General features: G+C 45.0%; 1 long non-coding RNA gene and 11 other non-coding genes across 12 annotated transcripts; 4 read left to right on the plus strand and 8 right to left on the minus strand.

Annotated features, from left to right (window-relative positions):
* The first annotated feature begins 441 nt into the window (after positions 1–441).
* trnaa-agc lies at positions 442–514 on the plus strand. The gene has a single exon. It is a non-coding gene; the product is annotated as a tRNA-Ala (tRNA).
* A 2592-nt stretch (positions 515–3106) lies between these two features.
* Positions 3107–3179, minus strand: trnak-cuu. The gene has a single exon. It is a non-coding gene; the product is annotated as a tRNA-Lys (tRNA).
* A 1379-nt stretch (positions 3180–4558) lies between these two features.
* Positions 4559–4631, minus strand: trnak-cuu. Its single transcript has one exon. It is a non-coding gene; the product is annotated as a tRNA-Lys (tRNA).
* Positions 4632–5243: 612 nt separating this feature from the next.
* On the plus strand, positions 5244–5316 carry trnaa-agc. The gene has a single exon. It is a non-coding gene; the product is annotated as a tRNA-Ala (tRNA).
* Positions 5317–7908: 2592 nt separating this feature from the next.
* trnak-cuu lies at positions 7909–7981 on the minus strand. The gene has a single exon. It is a non-coding gene; the product is annotated as a tRNA-Lys (tRNA).
* Positions 7982–9360: 1379 nt separating this feature from the next.
* trnak-cuu lies at positions 9361–9433 on the minus strand. Its single transcript has one exon. It is a non-coding gene; the product is annotated as a tRNA-Lys (tRNA).
* Positions 9434–10045: 612 nt separating this feature from the next.
* On the plus strand, positions 10046–10118 carry trnaa-agc. Its single transcript has one exon. It is a non-coding gene; the product is annotated as a tRNA-Ala (tRNA).
* Positions 10119–12714: 2596 nt separating this feature from the next.
* Positions 12715–12787, minus strand: trnak-cuu. Its single transcript has one exon. It is a non-coding gene; the product is annotated as a tRNA-Lys (tRNA).
* Positions 12788–14166: 1379 nt separating this feature from the next.
* On the minus strand, positions 14167–14239 carry trnak-cuu. Its single transcript has one exon. It is a non-coding gene; the product is annotated as a tRNA-Lys (tRNA).
* A 330-nt stretch (positions 14240–14569) lies between these two features.
* LOC118236483 lies at positions 14570–20581 on the minus strand. Its single transcript, XR_004767045.1, has 4 exons — positions 20316–20581; positions 19933–20054; positions 16136–16306; positions 14570–14661 (listed from the first exon to the last, which is right to left on the minus strand). It is a non-coding gene; the product is annotated as an uncharacterized LOC118236483 (long non-coding RNA).
* On the minus strand, positions 15058–15131 carry trnat-agu. Its single transcript has one exon. It is a non-coding gene; the product is annotated as a tRNA-Thr (tRNA).
* Positions 15463–15535, plus strand: trnam-cau. The gene has a single exon. It is a non-coding gene; the product is annotated as a tRNA-Met (tRNA).
* Positions 20582–21116: the final 535 nt, after the last annotated feature.

Consider the following 21116-nt stretch of genomic DNA (forward strand, 5'->3'; position numbering starts at 1 on the left):
GTATTGCTTCTACCTTTTCTATCCAGAACCCTTGGACGAGCAATGCTTAAACAACTATCATCTTTTCTCTATCAGAACAGCCTGCTTGATCGTCGCCAATCTGCCTTTCGATTTCAACACAGACTACCCTCCTGGCTGTGATGGAGACACTTGCCACTGCAAGGACCTCATCCCTCTCCTCTGTCCAGATCATAGACCGTAGAAAAATACGCCTTCTTCATTCTTCACAATAGAAACTATAGAAATCCCTATGTTGCACACTGGGGCTTGTAGTTTGTTTTGTCATAGCTTACAGTTTGTCGTATTAAACTACAATGTTATTATATATTCAGAATCATTATAATAATTCTTTGTGACTGTGACTCATTAATGTGAGAAATTTATATAATATGGACGTATCATACAGTCTAAAAATTGAGTGTATGAGAAAGGCTGGACGTCGGGGGATTAGCTCAAATGGTAGAGCGCTCGCTTAGCATGCGAGAGGTAGCGGGATCGATGCCCGCATCCTCCAAACAATATATATTTTTTTTTTATTTAACATCATTTTCAACAGGACAAATACAATTATGAGTTAATCACAAAAAACTTTGTTCTAAGTGCAATGTTTGCATTTGCCAAAAGCCCCAAAAGACAAGAAATTAAATCAATCAGCCCTTACGCTAACATCAGCTTGCTCGCTATCAAGGGCCGGGGAATCAGCACAGATCTTTGACAATGGCTACAGCTCTGTATATGTCTACTGTACTTCAAACTTCAAACAACATGTACTCACCACTGGGCAGATTGCTTAAGATTCAAACCTTCTCTCAAAGAGCCTAATTCATACCATTCAGAGTATTGAAAAGGCCAACCCAGAGGGCTCTAGCTAAGTTTTTGGTGATTTACACTGACCTAGATGGTCTCTTTTGGCTGCCCTCACTGATCCAACACGTTATCACAAATTGAGTGCTTGTCACTTTGGACAGAGTCAGAGTGACTGGCTATTGCTACTGTCGGTGTGCCTGCCTGCGACATCGTTGCTGGTCTCCCGTTGTCCTCATCTAATGTTCGTTGAGAACTTCAGAACAATGGAATAATTCAAACATGGAGAAGCTAGCCTGATTTTCTAAGTTAGCATTGTGGCTCCTCATGTTGAGCCTATGGACATTTCTGTGTCCAAATTTAGAATTTGTATTCTATTTAATAAAGCCTACAGCCATGGAAATATAACGCATGAAAATACATCTGAAGATGCTTCCACTTCTCTCACCTAAACAGATTAACTGTCTGGTGACTGCAGCCTTGGCCAGGAGGTGATGTCGTCAGACGGTGTCCAACGTTCATCGGGTGTTTCGACCCTAAACCGTAACACCCTCTCGTTGGTGAGTCGGCAGTGGTGGCCAAATCACTGCCCATCTCCTCCTGGCTTCCAGCTCAACTCTTCCCTCCTGTTCCATAACCAGCAAGAGGCTCTTTCTGCTGCCTCTCCCAACCTGTGGGCTCCTGTCATTCCAATGGCTTTAAACATTCTGTACACCAGTGTTTCTCAACCCTGGTCCTGGGGACCCACTGCCCTGCATGTTTTAGATGTCTCCCTGCTCCAATACACCTGATTCAAATGAATGGGTCATTATCAGGCTTATGCAGAGCTTGATGATGACCCATTCATTTCGATCAGGTGAGGCGGAGCAGGGAAACATATAAAACATGCAGGGCAGTGGGTCCCCAGGACCAGGGTTGAGAAACACTGCTCTAGACTGACTGTGCAGGGAATCCTCGGCAAATAAAATAAAATGCATGCATGTCAGGAACCGTTGGGTTTAAATTATGTTTGAGCAAAAAAAGTCTGAATTTTTGATGCTATATTTTTAGGGTTAACCCTATGGTGAAACATAGCTATACCAAATGGTGACTGTAGTCCACCGGCGAAATGGCACTGAGATTGGTTTTGAAATGTTGGAGATATCAGGTTCAAAAATCGCTGTTTTACATGGGAGAGCTGACCAACGCAAACATACACGGAGCGCGGCTGTTGTAATTCTTCACACTACATCACAGAGACTGTGTTGAAAATATTGTGTATGGTTATTGATGATGTCAGTTATGTAATGACATTAATAGCACAAGTTACATGTCCAAGCTTCTGCAGTATGCTCCTTGAGCAGCGTGTGTATTCTTTCCACCTAGGCGGTGTTATGTGCAGAAGTCAGTGACGATAAACTACTACAAGTATACAATACATATACTATACACATAAGCATCTAGTGGATTATATCCTTGGCTACAGTCATTGATCAACCTGCCCTTTCCTCCCACCCGACCGAAAGAGAGCCAAAGGAGCAGAAGGGAGTAGCTGCCGCAGTGAGTGGTAATCAAGCAGGTACGAACACCAACCAGGAAGTTCACACGACCATACACAGACCAGATTCAGTGGACTCAATGAGTATGGGTTCACTGAAGACTGGTCGACTCCTGATCTACCTCTTGCCCTCCAAGAGGGTATACAGGGTATCTCACTCAGAGTATACATAAATCAAATGGCACCCAACAGTGACCTCGGCACCCTATACTTCCGCAGCACCTCCCGCAAGATACCATGGGGCACACGGTCATATGCCTACTTCAAATCCACAAAACACATGTAGACCGGATAGGCAAACTCCCATACCCCCTCAAATATTTGCGAGAGGGTAAAAAGAGAGTCTGCTGTTCCACGGCCTGGACGAAACCCACAATGTTCCTCCTGAATCTGGGGTTCGACAATCAGTCGTAGCCTCCTTTCCAGCATCTTGGCATAGACTTTCCCAGGGAGGCTGAGCAGTGTGATTCCCCAATAATTGGAACTGGACAGAATTGGAACATGGGTGTTTATTAAAAAACATCCATGATGATGAGCCTTGTGTTCTACAAACAAAGGGGGGATGGTCAGACAGTGTTAGCTAGCCAAGCATACAAGTTAAGATATGTGGCTGAGATGGAGACACTCGCCACTGGAAAGGCCTCATCCCTCTCCTCTGTCCAGATCCTCCTAGAACTGTCTGCAGTATTCGACACGGTCACCCACAAACTATGTGACTCCACTTTGGCTGCGATGGGCATCTCTGGGACAATGAGTAAAACGCAACGCCCAACGTGGGGCTCGAACCCACGACCCTGAGATTAAGAGTCTCATGCTCTACCGACTGAGCTAGCCAGGCAACACAGACACATAGCACAGGTTGAGGAGTGCGATTCTGCCTTACCTGCCCCCTATTATTAATGCCTCCCCTGCCAGTGGCTATGTTCCATCTGACTTTAAGATGACTTTTGCTACACCAATCCTCAAGAAACCCAACTTAAACCCCTCTGATGTCAAGAACTATTGACCGGTATTGCTTCTACCTTTTCTATCCAGAACCCTTGAACGAGCAATGCTTAAACAACTATCATCTTTTCTCTATCAGAACAGCCTGCTTGATCGTCGCCAATCTGCCTTTCGATTTCAACACAGACTACCCTCCTGGCTGTGATGGAGACACTTGCCACTGCAAGGACCTCATCCCTCTCCTCTGTCCAGATCATAGACCGTAGAAAAATATGGACAAAGTGCTTCATGACGTCACCCACTGGTTTGCTATAGTTAGTGCTCACTGGCGCATAAAGCCCAAACTAGGGCGCAGCCACATTGCCCGTTGCAAGCAACGCAAGCGCAGTGGAGCGAAAGACTGGAGTCCATGACTACAGGAAAATCCACCCTGACTACCTTACATGGTAATTAGACACGCCAACTTCTGGGCAACAAGTGTGGCCTTGCAACCACAGAGCCGTGCTGTCATAACATTTCAAAAAAGTTAATTGTGCAAGATACGTTTAGAGTTAAGATGTTTACATAGAAAAATAGATAAAACAGATCACTAGCTAACTAGCTACCTAGTTATATAGACAGATAGATAACAGAACTCTAGATAGCTTGACAGATATATCATGAGATAACTAGCTAGCAAGTTAGATAGATAGACAGATCGATAGCAAGACAGTAAGCTTGCTCCCTCCAGCTAAGTAAATCCCGCTACCTCGTCAACAAGAAATCAGAGCTATATTTTTACAGACTGCCGGAAGCTAAAGAAATGAGAAGCAAATGGATCGCTGCAATTCGCAGAAACAACTGGAATCCAGGCACCAAAACGTGGATTTGCGGTTGTCATTTTGTGTCAGGTATGTTGGATTTTTGGGTACAATCATATCTTAAGTTATGTAGTATATTGACTACTCATCAATTAAATATTTTGCATCTTTCATTTATATTCTGTGTATCTGTAAAGTTTTTGTCAGCATTTAGGCCTATTAAAAAACATCCATGATGATGAGCCTTGTGTTCTACAAACAAAGGGGGGATGGTCAGACAGTGTCAGCTAGCCAAGCATACAAGTTAAGATATGTGGCTGAGATGGAGACACTCGCCACTGGAAGGGCCTCATCCCTCTCCTCTGTCCAGATCCTCCTAGAACTGTCTGCAGTATTCGACACGGTCACCCACAAACTATGTGAATCCACTTTGGCTGCGATGGGCATCTCTGGGACAATGAGTAAAACGCAACGCCCAACGTGGGGCTCGAACCCACGACCCTGAGATTAAGAGTCTCATGCTCTACCGACTGAGCTAGCCGGGCAACATGGACTCACAGCAGAGGTTGAGGAGTGCGATTCCTCCTTACCTGCCCCCCATTATTAATGCCTCCCCTGCCAGTAGCTATGTTCCATCTGACTTTAAGATGACTTGAGCTACACTAATCCTCAAGAAACCCAACTTAAACCCCTCTGATGTCAAGAACTATTGACCGGTATTGCTTCTACCTTTTCTATCCAGAACCCTTGGACGAGCAATGCTTAAACAACTATCATCTTTTCTCTATCAGAACAGCCTGCTTGATCGTCGCCAATCTGCCTTTCGATTTCAACACAGACTACCCTCCTGGCTGTGATGGAGACACTTGCCACTGCAAGGACCTCATCCCTCTCCTCTGTCCAGATCATAGACCGTAGAAAAATACGCCTTCTTCATTCTTCACAATAGAAACTATAGAAATCCCTATGTTGCACACTGGGGCTTGTAGTTTGTTTTGTCATAGCTTACAGTTTGTCGTATTAAACTACAATGTTATTATATATTCAGAATCATTATAATAATTCTTTGTGACTGTGACTCATTAATGTGAGAAATTTATATAATATGGACGTATCATACAGTCTAAAAATTGAGTGTATGAGAAAGGCTGGACGTCGGGGGATTAGCTCAAATGGTAGAGCGCTCGCTTAGCATGCGAGAGGTAGCGGGATCGATGCCCGCATCCTCCAAACAATATATTTTTTTTTTTTATTTAACATCATTTTCAACAGGACAAATACAATTATGAGTTAATCACAAAAAACTTTGTTCTAAGTGCAATGTTTGCATTTGCCAAAAGCCCCAAAAGACAAGAAATTAAATCAATCAGCCCTTACGCTAACATCAGCCTGCTCGCTATCAAGGGCCGGGGAATCAGCACAGATCTTTGACAATGGCTACAGCTCTGTATATGTCTACTGTACTTCAAACTTCAAACAACATGTACTCACCACTGGGCAGATTGCTTAAGATTCAAACCTTCTCTCAAAGAGCCTAATTCATACCATTCAGAGTATTGAAAAGGCCAACCCAGAGGGCTCTAGCTAAGTTTTTGGTGATTTACACTGACCTAGATGGTCTCTTTTGGCTGCCCTCACTGATCCAACACGTTATCACAAATTGAGTGCTTGTCACTTTGGACAGAGTCAGAGTGACTGGCTATTGCTACTGTCGGTGTGCCTGCCTGCGACATCGTTGCTGGTCTCCCGTTGTCCTCATCTAATGTTCGTTGAGAACTTCAGAACAATGGAATAATTCAAACATGGAGAAGCTAGCCTGATTTTCTAAGTTAGCATTGTGGCTCCTCATGTTGAGCCTATGGACATTTCTGTGTCCAAATTTAGAATTTGTATTCTATTTAATAAAGCCTACAGCCATGGAAATATAACGCATGAAAATACATCTGAAGATGCTTCCACTTCTCTCACCTAAACAGATTAACTGTCTGGTGACTGCAGCCTTGGCCAGGAGGTGATGTCGTCAGACGGTGTCCAACGTTCATCGGGTGTTTCGACCCTAAACCGTAACACCCTCTCGTTGGTGAGTCGGCAGTGGTGGCCAAATCACTGCCCATCTCCTCCTGGCTTCCAGCTCAACTCTTCCCTCCTGTTCCATAACCAGCAAGAGGCTCTTTCTGCTGCCTCTCCCAACCTGTGGGCTCCTGTCATTCCAATGGCTTTAAACATTCTGTACACCAGTGTTTCTCAACCCTGGTCCTGGGGACCCACTGCCCTGCATGTTTTAGATGTCTCCCTGCTCCAATACACCTGATTCAAATGAATGGGTCATTATCAGGCTTATGCAGAGCTTGATGATGACCCATTCATTTCGATCAGGTGAGGCGGAGCAGGGAAACATATAAAACATGCAGGGCAGTGGGTCCCCAGGACCAGGGTTGAGAAACACTGCTCTAGACTGACTGTGCAGGGAATCCTCGGCAAATAAAATAAAATGCATGCATGTCAGGAACCGTTGGGTTTAAATTATGTTTGAGCAAAAAAAGTCTGAATTTTTGATGCTATATTTTTAGGGTTAACCCTATGGTGAAACATAGCTATACCAAATGGTGACTGTAGTCCACCGGCGAAATGGCACTGAGATTGGTTTTGAAATGTTGGAGATATCAGGTTCAAAAATCGCTGTTTTACATGGGAGAGCTGACCAACGCAAACATACACGGAGCGCGGCTGTTGTAATTCTTCACACTACATCACAGAGACTGTGTTGAAAATATTGTGTATGGTTATTGATGATGTCAGTTATGTAATGACATTAATAGCACAAGTTACATGTCCAAGCTTCTGCAGTATGCTCCTTGAGCAGCGTGTGTATTCTTTCCACCTAGGCGGTGTTATGTGCAGAAGTCAGTGACGATAAACTACTACAAGTATACAATACATATACTATACACATAAGCATCTAGTGGATTATATCCTTGGCTACAGTCATTGATCAACCTGCCCTTTCCTCCCACCCGACCGAAAGAGAGCCAAAGGAGCAGAAGGGAGTAGCTGCCGCAGTGAGTGGTAATCAAGCAGGTACGAACACCAACCAGGAAGTTCACACGACCATACACAGACCAGATTCAGTGGACTCAATGAGTATGGGTTCACTGAAGACTGGTCGACTCCTGATCTACCTCTTGCCCTCCAAGAGGGTATACAGGGTATCTCACTCAGAGTATACATAAATCAAATGGCACCCAACAGTGACCTCGGCACCCTATACTTCCGCAGCACCTCCCGCAAGATACCATGGGGCACACGGTCATATGCCTACTTCAAATCCACAAAACACATGTAGACCGGATAGGCAAACTCCCATACCCCCTCAAATATTTGCGAGAGGGTAAAAAGAGAGTCTGCTGTTCCACGGCCTGGACGAAACCCACAATGTTCCTCCTGAATCTGGGGTTCGACAATCAGTCGTAGCCTCCTTTCCAGCATCTTGGCATAGACTTTCCCAGGGAGGCTGAGCAGTGTGATTCCCCAATAATTGGAACTGGACAGAATTGGAACATGGGTGTTTATTAAAAAACATCCATGATGATGAGCCTTGTGTTCTACAAACAAAGGGGGGATGGTCAGACAGTGTTAGCTAGCCAAGCATACAAGTTAAGATATGTGGCTGAGATGGAGACACTCGCCACTGGAAAGGCCTCATCCCTCTCCTCTGTCCAGATCCTCCTAGAACTGTCTGCAGTATTCGACACGGTCACCCACAAACTATGTGACTCCACTTTGGCTGCGATGGGCATCTCTGGGACAATGAGTAAAACGCAACGCCCAACGTGGGGCTCGAACCCACGACCCTGAGATTAAGAGTCTCATGCTCTACCGACTGAGCTAGCCAGGCAACACAGACACATAGCACAGGTTGAGGAGTGCGATTCTGCCTTACCTGCCCCCTATTATTAATGCCTCCCCTGCCAGTGGCTATGTTCCATCTGACTTTAAGATGACTTTTGCTACACCAATCCTCAAGAAACCCAACTTAAACCCCTCTGATGTCAAGAACTATTGACCGGTATTGCTTCTACCTTTTCTATCCAGAACCCTTGAACGAGCAATGCTTAAACAACTATCATCTTTTCTCTATCAGAACAGCCTGCTTGATCGTCGCCAATCTGCCTTTCGATTTCAACACAGACTACCCTCCTGGCTGTGATGGAGACACTTGCCACTGCAAGGACCTCATCCCTCTCCTCTGTCCAGATCATAGACCGTAGAAAAATATGGACAAAGTGCTTCATGACGTCACCCACTGGTTTGCTATAGTTAGTGCTCACTGGCGCATAAAGCCCAAACTAGGGCGCAGCCACATTGCCCGTTGCAAGCAACGCAAGCGCAGTGGAGCGAAAGACTGGAGTCCATGACTACAGGAAAATCCACCCTGACTACCTTACATGGTAATTAGACACGCCAACTTCTGGGCAACAAGTGTGGCCTTGCAACCACAGAGCCGTGCTGTCATAACATTTCAAAAAAGTTAATTGTGCAAGATACGTTTAGAGTTAAGATGTTTACATAGAAAAATAGATAAAACAGATCACTAGCTAACTAGCTACCTAGTTATATAGACAGATAGATAACAGAACTCTAGATAGCTTGACAGATATATCATGAGATAACTAGCTAGCAAGTTAGATAGATAGACAGATCGATAGCAAGACAGTAAGCTTGCTCCCTCCAGCTAAGTAAATCCCGCTACCTCGTCAACAAGAAATCAGAGCTATATTTTTACAGACTGCCGGAAGCTAAAGAAATGAGAAGCAAATGGATCGCTGCAATTCGCAGAAACAACTGGAATCCAGGCACCAAAACGTGGATTTGCGGTTGTCATTTTGTGTCAGGTATGTTGGATTTTTGGGTACAATCATATCTTAAGTTATGTAGTATATTGACTACTCATCAATTAAATATTTTGCATCTTTCATTTATATTCTGTGTATCTGTAAAGTTTTTGTCAGCATTTAGGCCTATTAAAAAACATCCATGATGATGAGCCTTGTGTTCTACAAACAAAGGGGGGATGGTCAGACAGTGTCAGCTAGCCAAGCATACAAGTTAAGATATGTGGCTGAGATGGAGACACTCGCCACTGGAAGGGCCTCATCCCTCTCCTCTGTCCAGATCCTCCTAGAACTGTCTGCAGTATTCGACACGGTCACCCACAAACTATGTGAATCCACTTTGGCTGCGATGGGCATCTCTGGGACAATGAGTAAAACGCAACGCCCAACGTGGGGCTCGAACCCACGACCCTGAGATTAAGAGTCTCATGCTCTACCCACTGAGCTAGCCGGGCAACATGGACTCACAGCAGAGGTTGAGGAGTGCGATTCCTCCTTACCTGCCCCCCATTATTAATGCCTCCCCTGCCAGTAGCTATGTTCCATCTGACTTTAAGATGACTTGAGCTACACTAATCCTCAAGAAACCCAACTTAAACCCCTCTGATGTCAAGAACTATTGACCGGTATTGCTTCTACCTTTTCTATCCAGAACCCTTGGACGAGCAATGCTTAAACAACTATCATCTTTTCTCTATCAGAACAGCCTGCTTGATCGTCGCCAATCTGCCTTTCGATTTCAACACAGACTACCCTCCTGGCTGTGATGGAGACACTTGCCACTGCAAGGACCTCATCCCTCTCCTCTGTCCAGATCATAGACCGTAGAAAAATACGCCTTCTTCATTCTTCACAATAGAAACTATAGAAATCCCTATGTTGCACACTGGGGCTTGTAGTTTGTTTTGTCATAGCTTACAGTTTGTCGTATTAAACTACAATGTTATTATATATTCAGAATCATTATAATAATTCTTTGTGACTGTGACTCATTAATGTGAGAAATTTATATAATATGGACGTATCATACAGTCTAAAAATTGAGTGTATGAGAAAGGCTGGACGTCGGGGGATTAGCTCAAATGGTAGAGCGCTCGCTTAGCATGCGAGAGGTAGCGGGATCGATGCCCGCATCCTCCAAACAATATATATTTTTTTTTATTTAACATCATTTTCAACAGGACAAATACAATTATGAGTTAATCACAAAAAACTTTGTTCTAAGTGCAATGTTTGCATTTGCCAAAAGCCCCAAAAGACAAGAAATTAAATCAATCAGCCCTTACGCTAACATCAGCCTGCTCGCTATCAAGGGCCGGGGAATCAGCACAGATCTTTGACAATGGCTACAGCTCTGTATATGTCTACTGTACTTCAAACTTCAAACAACATGTACTCACCACTGGGCAGATTGCTTAAGATTCAAACCTTCTCTCAAAGAGCCTAATTCATACCATTCAGAGTATTGAAAAGGCCAACCCAGAGGGCTCTAGCTAAGTTTTTGGTGATTTACACTGACCTAGATGGTCTCTTTTGGCTGCCCTCACTGATCCAACACGTTATCACAAATTGAGTGCTTGTCACTTTGGACAGAGTCAGAGTGACTGGCTATTGCTACTGTCGGTGTGCCTGCCTGCGACATCGTTGCTGGTCTCCCGTTGTCCTCATCTAATGTTCGTTGAGAACTTCAGAACAATGGAATAATTCAAACATGGAGAAGCTAGCCTGATTTTCTAAGTTAGCATTGTGGCTCCTCATGTTGAGCCTATGGACATTTCTGTGTCCAAATTTAGAATTTGTATTCTATTTAATAAAGCCTACAGCCATGGAAATATAACGCATGAAAATACATCTGAAGATGCTTCCACTTCTCTCACCTAAACAGATTAACTGTCTGGTGACTGCAGCCTTGGCCAGGAGGTGATGTCGTCAGACGGTGTCCAACGTTCATCGGGTGTTTCGACCCTAAACCGTAACACCCTCTCGTTGGTGAGTCGGCAGTGGTGGCCAAATCACTGCCCATCTCCTCCTGGCTTCCAGCTCAACTCTTCCCTCCTGTTCCATAACCAGCAAGAGGCTCTTTCTGCTGCCTCTCCCAACCTGTGGGCTCCTGTCATTCCAATGGCTTTAAACATTCTGTACACCAGTGTTTCTCAACCCTGGTCCTGGGGACCCACTGCCCTGCATGTTTTAGATGTCTCCCTGCTCCAATACACCAGATTCAAATGAAAGGGTCATTATCAGGCTTATGCAGAGCTTGATGATGACCCATTCATTTCGATCAGGTGAGGCGGAGCAGGGAAACATATAAAACATGCAGGGCAGTGGGTCCCCAGGACCAGGGTTGAGAAACACTGCTCTAGACTGACTGTGCAGGGAATCCTCGGCAAATAAAATAAAATGCATGCATGTCAGGATCATTATAGTTGGGTTTAAATTATGTTTGAGCAAAAAAAGTCTGAATTTTTGATGCTATATTTTTAGGGTTAACTCTATGGTGAAACATAGCTATACCAAATGGTGACTGTAGTCCACCGGCGAAATGGCACTGAGATTGGTTTTGAAATGTTGGAGATATCAGGTTCAAAAATCGCTGTTTTACATGGGAGAGCTGACCAACGCAAACATACACGGAGCGCGGCTGTTGTAATTCTTCACACTACATCACAGAGACTGTGTTGAAAATATTGTGTATGGTTATTGATGATGTCAGTTATGTAATGACATTAATAGCACAAGTTACATGTCCAAGCTTCTGCAGTATGCTCCTTGAGCAGCGTGTGTATTCTTTCCACCTAGGCGGTGTTATGTGCAGAAGTCAGTGACGATAAACTACTACAAGTATACAATACATATACTATACACATAAGCATCTAGTGGATTATATCCTTGGCTACAGTCATTGATCAACCTGCCCTTTCCTCCCACCCGACCGAAAGAGAGCCAAAGGAGCAGAAGGGAGTAGCTGCCGCAGTGAGTGGTAATCAAGCAGGTACGAACACCAACCAGGAAGTTCACACGACCATACACAGACCAGATTCAGTGGACTCAATGAGTATGGGTTCACTGAAGACTGGTCGACTCCTGATCTACCTCTTGCCCTCCAAGAGGGTATACAGGGTATCTCACTCAGAGTATACATAAATCAAATGGCACCCAACAGTGACCTCGGCACCCTATACTTCCGCAGCACCTCCCGCAAGATACCATGGGGCACACGGTCATATGCCTACTTCAAATCCACAAAACACATGTAGACCGGATAGGCAAACTCCCATACCCCCTCAAATATTTGCGAGAGGGTAAAAAGAGAGTCTGCTGTTCCACGGCCTGGACGAAACCCACAATGTTCCTCCTGAATCTGGGGTTCGACAATCAGTCGTAGCCTCCTTTCCAGCATCTTGGCATAGACTTTCCCAGGGAGGCTGAGCAGTGTGATTCCCCAATAATTGGAACTGGACAGAATTGGAACATGGGTGTTTATTAAAAAACATCCATGATGATGAGCCTTGTGTTCTACAAACAAAGGGGGGATGGTCAGACAGTGTTAGCTAGCCAAGCATACAAGTTAAGATATGTGGCTGAGATGGAGACACTCGCCACTGGAAAGGCCTCATCCCTCTCCTCTGTCCAGATCCTCCTAGAACTGTCTGCAGTATTCGACACGGTCACCCACAAACTATGTGACTCCACTTTGGCTGCGATGGGCATCTCTGGGACAATGAGTAAAACGCAACGCCCAACGTGGGGCTCGAACCCACGACCCTGAGATTAAGAGTCTCATGCTCTACCGACTGAGCTAGCCAGGCAACACAGACACATAGCACAGGTTGAGGAGTGCGATTCTGCCTTACCTGCCCCCTATTATTAATGCCTCCCCTGCCAGTGGCTATGTTCCATCTGACTTTAAGATGACTTTTGCTACACCAATCCTCAAGAAACCCAACTTAAACCCCTCTGATGTCAAGAACTATTGACCGGTATTGCTTCTACCTTTTCTATCCAGAACCCTTGAACGAGCAATGCTTAAACAACTATCATCTTTTCTCTATCAGAACAGCCTGCTTGATCATCGCCAATCTGCCTTTCGATTTCAACACAGACTACCCTCCTGGCTGTGATGGAGACACTTGCCACTGCAAGGACCTCATCCCTCTCCTCTGTCCAGATCATAGACCGTAGAAAAATATGGACAAAGTGCTTCATGACGTCACCCACTGGTTTGCTATAGTTAGTGCTCACTGGCGCATAAAGCCCAAACTAGGGCGCAGCCACATTGCCCGTTGCAAGCAACGCAAGCGCAGTGGAGCGAAAGACTGGAGTCCATGACTACAGGAAAATCCACCCTGACTACCTTACATGGTAATTAGACACGCCAACTTCTGGGCAACAAGTGTGGCCTTGCAACCACAGAGCCGTGCTGTCATAACATTTCAAAAAAGTTAATTGTGCAAGATACGTTTAGAGTTAAGATGTTTACATAGAAAAATAGATAAAACAGATCACTAGCTAACTAGCTACCTAGTTATATAGACAGATAGATAACAGAACTCTAGATAGCTTGACAGATATATCATGAGATAACTAGCTAGCAAGTTAGATAGATAGACAGATCGATAGCAAGACAGTAAGCTTGCTCCCCCTAGCTAAGTAAATCCCGCTACCTCGTCAACAAGAAATCAGAGCTATATTTTTACAGACTGCCGGAAGCTAAAGAAATGAGAAGCAAATGGATCGCTGCAATTCGCAGAAACAACTGGAATCCAGGCACCAAAACGTGGATTTGCGGTTGTCATTTTGTGTCAGGTATGTTGGATTTTTGGGTACAATCATATCTTAAGTTATGTAGTATATTGACTACTCATCAATTAAATATTTTGCATCTTTCATTTATATTCTGTGTATCTGTAAAGTTTTTGTCAGCATTTAGGCCTATTAAAAAACATCCATGATGATGAGCCTTGTGTTCTACAAACAAAGGGGGGATGGTCAGACAGTGTCAGCTAGCCAAGCATACAAGTTAAGATATGTGGCTGAGATGGAGACACTCGCCACTGGAAGGGCCTCATCCCTCTCCTCTGTCCAGATCCTCCTAGAACTGTCTGCAGTATTCGACACGGTCACCCACAAACTATGTGAATCCACTTTGGCTGCGATGGGCATCTCTGGGACAATGAGTAAAACGCAACGCCCAACGTGGGGCTCGAACCCACGACCCTGAGATTAAGAGTCTCATGCTCTACCGACTGAGCTAGCCGGGCAACATGGACTCACAGCAGAGGTTGAGGAGTGCGATTCCTCCTTACCTGCCCCCCATTATTAATGCCTCCCCTGCCAGTAGCTATGTTCCATCTGACTTTAAGATGACTTGAGCTACACTAATCCTCAAGAAACCCAACTTAAACCCCTCTGATGTCAAGAACTATCGACCGGTATTGCTTCTACCTTTTCTATCCAGAACCCTTGGACGAGCAATGCTTAAACAACTATCATCTTTTCTCTATCAGAGTCTGATGCTCTACCGACTGAGCTAGCCGGGCAATATAGACACCCAGGGGAGGCTGAGGTGTGCAATTCCTCCTTACCTTAACCCACATTGTTCCTCTTGAATCTGGGGATCCACTATCGGTTATAGCCTCCTTTCCAGCACCTTGACATAGACCAGGGGTGGCCAAATCCGGTCCTGGGGAGCCGCAGGGTCTGCGGGTTTTTGTTTTGACCTTAAATACAACAACCACTTACACAAAATAAACCAGGTGAGGTGAGTTAACTGTGTAATCAACTGCTTTAATTGATCAATTAAGTGCCGAGTCAAAACAAAAGCCAGCAGACCCTGCGGCTATCCAGGACCACCCTTGGCATAGACTTTTTTACTTCTTTTCCTAAACAAGGAGTAAAATATAGGCAGTGACAGTGCAAATATAACATACATTCTAGAGAATTAAACCATACAAAATAATAAGGTAATAATCAGAGGTCTCTGTAAGAGACAAAGAGCCCCGTTCCCCCTGCCACTCCCCTACACCCTGGATCAATAATACCACCAAGGAACCATAGGGCCCAGGGGAGGCAGAAAACAAGGCACTGCTGGGATTTGAACCCAGGATCTCCTGTTTACTAGACAGGCACTTTAACCAACTAAGCCACAGCGCCAGGCTAGAATTAGGATCCAGGCCTCTTTGCTGAAATATTCAGATACTTTAATCATATCCACTGAAAGTCAGGTTTTTTGACTTGAGCGATACATGAGCAAAAGATGAAGATGGGGCTTGGGCCCAGAACCCTGAAATTAAGAGTCGCAAGCTCTACCGACTGAGCTGATCTAGCCAGGTTGCTACAAAAAAAAAACACTGCTGCCGACCCTTCCTTGTCACCTGACCTTCTAAGATAGGACTCCACATCAATACAACACCTAATTATCAATCATGAAATCTAATCTAATAAAATCACTGTTCACAGTCAAGAACAAAACTATATGGCACAAGCCTCGTTGGCGCAGCAGGTAGCGCGTCAGTCTCATAATCTGAAGGTCGTGAGTTCGATCCTCACACGGGGCATGCAATATTTTGATTCTTTAACATTGAGATGTGTAGGCAGTGACAGAACAAACGTAACATACATTCTAGAGAATTACTCATACAAAATTGAAGGCAGCAAGCTCTTACCGTGCCCTTTACCATGTTGAAATGTTGTTAAAAATGGTAAAAGGTAGTTACATTTCATGTAGGCTATGCTTTGCTCTCTTAATAATTGGTTTACACTGGCCTTCTAGCAATTTTGGACTGAAGTCACTCACACACTGGAAATAATTATAATCTGATACTATAAAGCCAAGCAGCATACAATAAGACATAAACAGTAATATCTACTTGATCCACTTATGCCCAGTGATGCATTTACTGTCTGACAGAACAAGCAAGCTGGACGATAAGGTTGTCTTGATTGCAGAGACCTAACTGCGCATGTGGCCAGGAACATTAGGGACTACCCCCTACTGTTTGCAATTTTTTAAACTATAAATTGTCACCTGTGACTCGGTCTGGTTCACACTATGAAAATAATCTTTTGGGATTATGGCACAATAGGTAGTCACATCACATCCTGTACATTACTGACCCTGTGAGCACACTGTTCAGTGACAACACATTGGAGAATACCTTGATTCTCAGGGAAAGGAACATGGTTTTCCAGGTGACTCAGCAAGTCAGGTGCATGGTCTTTCCAGTGATTATGTGGGTCAGGGGCATGGTCTTCTGTGTGAGCCTCCAAGTCAGGGGCATGGTCCACTCATTCAGCCTCATCTTCTGACTCCCTGTCCCTGCCATTGTCTTCAAGACATAGGGGGAAAAACAATTGGTACAGAAGTCTTCTCATTAATAACCGTCTTATTAAGCTTAAATACAGAGGTTCTGAATGATCATGTCTCCTGCAGAAAAATGCTGAGAAGTGGAAAAACTTTGATAATGCTCAGTTCATGCAGAGCAATCTTCCAATGGCATTTCTCTGGCATTTCTCTGCATACGGCACAACTTGGGCTCTTAGTTCATTTAATTTTGAATCATCTAGATGGTGCAGAGTATGCCATATAGATTTATTTTACCTGGAGAAGTTGGTGAAATAAATTCCTGGATACTACATTTGTCATGCCCCGTGTTTCAGTTGTCTTATGGTTTCCCTTGTGTTCCAGTTATTTCTGTTCCGCGTGCCTTATTCCTCACCACGCATTTGCTTTTCCCCACAGGGTGGGCGTGATCTTTCCCCATGCACTCCTTAATCACTTCCAACCCTCAGCAATTTTCACACTCGTTTCAGGTCACATTCCTCACACCCTCCCTGATTAATTCCTATCAGCACCAGGTTATAAAGCCACACTTTTTGTTTCTGTCTTTGCCAGATCGTTGATTTGTTGCCCAGCGTCACTCTTGCTACTGTGTTATTTCCTAGCCTTGCACCATTTTCGTGACCTCGTTTCCTCTGCACCTTCCTCGGTTTCCTCCCCTCGCACTGTCTCCTTAGCCACAGTTTGTTTGTTTGTTCATGTACCTTGTTCAGTGTTTCCCCGTCTGTCGTGCCTGCGTGTGGTCTGCGTTGTCTTGTTCCGTGTTCCCTGTTCTTCCCTGTTACCTCCCCAGCTCCAACCTCCCGATCCAGCCCGTCCTTCGCCAGCGTCCCAGTCCCCAGCCAGCTCCGCCACCGACACCGGAGGTGTTCCCCTCAGCGCCAGCCAGATTCCGAATCTCCCCTCAACACCCCACAGCCCTGCTCCAAGTCTGCCTGGTTCCTGCCGCAGTCCGTTCAGCGCCAAGCCGGACTCCGGACCTCCGCATCTACCCTCTCTGTACCTGTCCTAAGTCCGCCCTGATTCCTATCGTTTCTGTCTGTACTCCAATAAACCCCTTGTATATCTACTGCTGCCTCTGAGTCCTGCGTTTGGATCCAGTCCGAGACCGGTTCTTAACAACATTCAGATTCAATCAAATTGTTAAGTTGTTTCCCAGTCTAAGGTGAAGCCAACCCATTAAAGCTCACTGGTTGTAGATGTGTTATTTCCTCCCCATGAGACCATTTATCAAAGATTTAATGGGTCATATTGTAGCTACGCTAAGCTGTGTAACTTCTCCTGATTGGAGTGCCAATAAGCATGGACCGTCTGGTAGTTTATGGAAGGTGTTATCTCAAGTGGGCTCAGTCACTACTTCTTCACTGTAGTCAACCAGCTGAGTTGCAATATCACCGGTCAGTAATGCAGCTGTTAATGCTCAATAGATAACTAATAAACCTATAATTTTACAATATACTGGTGGTGGTTGGTCAGCATTCACAAGTGTATTTAAAGTCGAACAATATTTTTAAAAATGCTGACAAAACTGGCCTTCACTGGACCAATGGGGTGGGTGTAGTTTTTGTCAACATGGTAAAGTTGACAACTTCTCGTGAACTCCTCCTTGTCTTCTGGATGTTTCCCCTCTTCTTTCAAGCTGGCCCACATCACCCCACTGCTGAAAAAGCCCACTCTGGATCCCTCTGTCATCCAGAACTACCGTCCTGTCTCCCTTCTCCCTTTCCTATCCAAAACAATTGAACGAGCTGCTTCTAACTAACTCTCCTCTTTTCTCTCACTGAACAACCTCCTAGACCCCTACCAGTCTGGCTTCAGACTTGGCCACTCGACAGAGACCGCACTCCTCTCGGTCAGTGAGTCGCTTCACGCCGCACAAGCAGCCTCCCATTCATCTGTCCTGATCCTCCTAGACCTTTCTGCTACCTTTGACACCGTCAACCACCCCATCCTCCTGTCCTCCCTGGCAGCTATGGGGATCTGTGGCACAGCACTAGACTGGATTGAGTCCTACCTCTCCGGTCGCTCCTTCCAAGTCGCCTGGGCTGGTGCAGTATCAGCACCTCGCCCCCTTGCCACAGGAGTTCCCCAGGGCTCTGTCCTTGGTCCCCTCCTATTCTCCCTGTACACCCAATCTCTTGGTCCTGTAATCTCTGTCCATGGGTTGTCCTATCATTGTTATGCCGATGACACCCAACTCTTTCTCTCCTTCCCCCCCTCTGACACTCAGGTCTCTGCTCGCATCTCTGCTTGCCTGAGAGACATCCAGAGCTGGATGGATAACCACCATCTTAAGCTGAACCCAGGTAAGACGGAGATGATCTTCATCCCTGCTCCATCCTCGAACCTTCTCGACTTTTCTATTTCCCTAGGGGACACTGTGGTGTCATCATCACCCACCGCAAAAAACCTTGGAGTGGTGATGGACAACAGACTGTCCCTCTCCCAGAACATCACGGCGGTGAGTCGAACGTGCAGGTTCTTCCTGTACAACATCCGGAGAATCCGCCCCTTCCTCACCACCTACACAACCCAGCTCCTGGTTCAAGCGATGGTCCTGTCCCGCCTGGACTACTGCAACTCACTACTGGCTGGTCTGCCAGCATCCGCCATCAGACCCCTGCAGCTCATCCAGAATGCTGCAGCACGTCTGGTCTACAACCTCCCCAGACATTCCCATGTCACCTCCCTGCTCACTGACCTCCACTGGCTGCCTGTTATGGCTCACATCAAATTTAAGACCTTGGTGCTTGCATACCAGGCAGCCAAGGGGTCAGCACCCGGGTACATCCAGAGGATCATCAGACCCTACACACCAGCCAGACCTCTCCGTTCTGCCACCTCTGGACGCTTGGCACCTCCCCCTCTTCGCGTCTGTACTTCCCGCTCCCGTCTGCTGTCTGTCCTGGCCCCTCGCTGGTGGAATGACCTCCCCGTGGCGGTCAGAACAGCAGAGAATCTTACCACCTTCAAATGCAGACTGAAGACTCATCTCTTCAGGCTGCACCTCTCCCCACCCCTCCCTAGCCTATAGTTTAGCTCACTGTACCTAGTTAGGATAATATTATTACGTTAGTGTATCTGGCAGGATTGTTTTTGTCTGATTAGGTGTGATTAGATGTGATTCCAGTGCTAGTTTGTACTTGGTAGGATTCTTGCTTGCTGAACAGCTTGCTCTACAGGGTTGGAGTCCTGATCGATGTGGTCACTTCTGGCACTACGATCCTTACTTCACTCTAGTGTTTCTTTTGCACCTCTACATCGTGAACCAATGCACTTGTTGTACGTCGCTCTAGATAAGAGCGTCTGCTAAATGCCTGTACTGTAATGTAATGTAATGTAATGTAAAGTAAGAGTGTTGCTACGGCGGTTGAGTTGACCCTATAAATGACTGCATTGATTAAAGTGCGGCAAAGATTCAGAATGCAAGGATTATAGCCCAAGGTATTTAGGACTCACAAAACAATGCTCTCATTCTGGAGCAAACACAGAACTGGAGGCTATTCCCTGCTATTGATAATGTTGATCTTTGTTTTTGTTTTTTTTTATGATCTTAAGAATGACACTGAAAGAAAGCAAAGAAATGATTAACACAGTAAGTGAAGATCCACTCACATTTCCAGTTCATGCTATTTGAAGCAAGGTTCATTAACAGGTTCATCAAACAGGTCCTCTCTCAACCTTTGCTTCACAATGCATGGCACCACCCCAGCAGAGGATGAGCATCCCACTTACCACTGAATGATGCAGCGTGTAAGTTCGGAGAAACAAGGGAGAGAGACAGATTTTGAGAGAGAGGGGGGAAATTACAAAAGGAACTTCAGCATGCGTTTTTTTTTTTTTTTGCTTGAACAGAATAAGATAACACAACGTACAGCATAGCGATGTAAACAGTGCACTAAATACATCAACCAACAAGCTAACATTTTAGCTACGTCAGCTACACAGTTCGGTTCGATAACAAATGCCAACAGAAATAGAACAAGAAAGATAACTACCTGTCAAGCAGAAATACTGTAAGATCAGCGTCACTTAGTTTTGAAACTTTCAAGTCCCGGAGCTCTCGCCATCACTGAAAAGCTGAACCAATGCAATGTTCACTCGAGTTTTGTCGCTCGGTTCATTCCTTTTTATTCAACAGTGGTAATAATAGTCATATTTTTCTCTGACATTCTTTTTGACGTTTTGTTTTCTAGGCAGTCAATTAGTTATACTACTATCTCTGTGGTATCTCTCCCATCATAGACATATATACATGTCTATGATCTTTGCTCTTTGGGTAGCCAGCGCTCTGACGGCGCCGTGCCCGCGCAACATGATTGACAGGCAAGTAGGCAAGCCTCCTTGCAGAGAGTTTGTTCCGATTGGTTGTTAAGATTCAGGCATGGTGAGGGACAGGATTTATTTTTTCAATTTCGTCATTTGATATTTGTCGGGATGTGACGGAAATTATGAACCCGTGTTCTTAAAAAAAAAAAAAAACTTTCATATTGTACCTTGAGATCCTAACCTTTTGGGATAGTGTTAGATATAACTCTATAAAGATAGGTTAGCAGTAAAAGTGGCATTTAGTCTTGTTTACACTGCAATTGTTTTGGTTTGTTTGGTTAGCTTTATGCACTTATTGATTATAAGTGGACCTTCTGTACTTTCTTTGTAACATTTCTGTGTTGTATTCCTGATACTCGGATGTTTTACGCTCCTCTAAATTTCTCCATTTCATTTATTGTACACTTCAGTCTTCACAGAACTGTATCGTGAAGGGTGAACCAGACACTGTAAAAAAAAAATAGGGGTGA

This window comes from Anguilla anguilla, chromosome 9 (genome assembly GCF_013347855.1).
Source record: "Anguilla anguilla isolate fAngAng1 chromosome 9, fAngAng1.pri, whole genome shotgun sequence".
Classification (NCBI taxonomy): Eukaryota; Metazoa; Chordata; class Actinopteri; order Anguilliformes; family Anguillidae; genus Anguilla; species Anguilla anguilla.